The sequence below is a fragment of the Pteropus vampyrus genome, unplaced genomic scaffold, assembly GCF_000151845.1.
Source record: "Pteropus vampyrus isolate Shadow unplaced genomic scaffold, Pvam_2.0 Scaffold82, whole genome shotgun sequence".
Lineage (NCBI taxonomy): Eukaryota > Metazoa > Chordata > Mammalia > Chiroptera > Pteropodidae > Pteropus > Pteropus vampyrus.
Window position 1 is genome coordinate 7,046,412 of NW_011888863.1, and position 2,766 is coordinate 7,049,177.

Here is a 2,766-nt window from a genome sequence, read left to right on the forward strand (position 1 = left end):
ATCATCAGGGAAATGCAAATCAAAACAACTTTAAGATGTCACCTTATGCTTGTTAGAATGATCATCATCAAAAAGACAAGAGATAACAAATGCTGGCAAGGATATGGAGACAAGAAAACCCTTGAGCACCTTTGCTTGCATTGTAAGTTGGTACAGTCACTATGGAAAACAGTATGGAAGTTCCTCAAAAAATTAAAAATAGAACCATATGTGATCCAACAGTTCCATTTCTGGGAATATGTTAAAAGGAAATAAAACATTATATTGAAGAAATATCTGCATCTCATGTTCATAGAAGCATAATTTATTTATTTATTATAGTTTCTATTATTTTTAGAATAAGAATTTCCTTTCTTTGTCTTTAGACTAATAAATGGGAAAACTGATGACCACACAGATGAGATGAAAAGTCAGTTTACCTATCTCTCATGGTAAATAAACTTTATAAATTCTATAGCTTTAAATTTTTGTATAAAGTGGAAAAATAGTTTATTTTACAAGAAGATTTGATGTTAAAGAATCTGAAGCTAAAATATAAGATGTAAAATTTCCACTTGTTGAACTACATTATTGTAACCTAGCTCCATTAAGCATTATGAGTAACTAGAAAACGATTTCCACACATTTTTTAGTTTTCAATTGATTAAAGTGCATATAAAAGTATAAAAGAATTTTCAAAATCACATATGAAATAAATGTCAGAATGGGGATTGGGATCCTGTTCATCCTACTTCAGGGCCAAGATCTTAACCACATTGCTTTACGGAAAGCCTGAAACTTGAGTCATAAACTACTCCAAGGAAGATTCTCTCCTAGGCCCATTTTCATTTTGGGCAAGGCAGCTCTTGTCTTTTCTTGATTTCTTCCAGCACAGAGTGAAAAAAGCTCTATTTTATTCATAAGTCCTTTCCATAATATCTTGTCTTCTAAATGGTTGTGCTAGCTCTGTTTTATTAAATATAACATGATGTTAAATGATTAAAGGCAATTTTTTCTGCTGTCTCAGAGATGACTTGTAAGCCTCCAAAGCCAAAGAGCCATACCTAGAAGTCATGAAGCAAAGAAAAAGTTTAGATCACATATACAATACTTTCTGAGTAATGGTGAAGCCTGTTTTCCAAACCTTCACTCATCAGCCATATCGAAGTTACCTAAAAGACATTGAAGAGCCTATGGTCTTCTCCAAGTGAAGCACAAAGACAGATTAAAGTTGAATTCCAAATTTCAAAGGCCCAGGGGCTGGTTCCATGAAATATCCACAGGCAAAAGCATCACTTGAAATACCTGCCTGGTGGCAGAGAAATAGGGCTGCATTGGAAGTGAGCTATAATTCCACTCATGGTGGGGGAAAGGGACATACCTCCTAGGTATAGAAGGTAGACCCAGCAGAAGTGTGAGGTCATTTTAACGGGACAACATGTAAGTGAGCCATCTGGAGTGGTGAAATGACTCCAGGAGAGGGAGAAATCACTCAAAGGCAGGAAGCAGAGTCTAAGTGGACAGTGGAGGAGACTCTACCAATGTCCCAGGAACTTAATGAGTCTGAGGAAATCTCATGAGCATTCCTTGCCATTTCAGGCTTCTGAGTCTGAAGTAGGCAAAAGCAGATGAATTGAGTTTGGAATAATATAATAATTGGACAAGAATTATATTGTTAGCTAAGAGTGATAGGAAAAGCTCGGAGATTCACAGCAATTTTATTTAGAAGATTAAAAAGAACTTTTCAATGGAACGAGTTTAATGGAGAGTGAGAGAAAAATAAAGTTGGTCTCCACATGCTTTCTAACAAACCCATCTGTGAAGGGGAAAAGATGGAGACAGACACTATGTAATGATTAGGACTGCCTGCATGTTAGTTGTAAAGACTAGCCTCTCTAGTCACCTAATACAAGAGCATGAGAGATAAATATTCCAACACAATATATGGGGTTAAAGACCTGATAAGATGTGATGAAAACTCCCTATTGCAGTAGGTCTTTATATGTAATGGGATTATGGAGCAATCTTATGTCAAAATGACCGTGTTTATAGATATGATAATTATAAACATAGGTAAATTATATGAGATTAACTTAGACTTTGGATAGAAGATGAAACCCATATGTCTAGACAAAGGTAAAGAGATAATAATGGTACAAATAAGTTGGTAGAGGGATTCCTTTAGGAATTTTGGGAGCAGTGGAACAGTTACACTTCCAGAGAATGAAACTTTTTCTATTCAGATCTAACATGTAATAACATCAACTTGAATAAAAGAGATCACTTTTCCTTGGTCAAAGAAACTTGAGAACTCATTTTGAAACAGATATGAGTGTAAGCTGGAACACAGAAGAAAATGCCAAATTCTAATATAGAAAGAGAAAGAATGAACACAACTGTTAACAAGGTGGCTTTAAGTGGGCTGACAGAATTATAGTAAACAGATGCATAACTATTGTTGCCACATGGATGGCAGAAAACACCCACCTCCCCCACCCAACACACACCCAAAACACACCCAAAAGAGGTTTGGACGTTGAGACTGATGAGGCCACACATGCACCATGAGGGTATGAGAAGGTTTATTATTTGCATATGAAGCTTTCTGGCGAGAGCAGGGCAGTTACCCAAGTTAGTCCCAAATAGCTTGAGGGAAGGGAGAAGTGAATGGCTTTTTATTTATTTATTTTTTAAAATCATTTTTAAAGAGGGGACCTGGCAGTGCAGGGTTTGCATAGTTTGAAATTCCCCATCCATTCCCAAAGAGAGAACTCCAGGCAAGGTGGG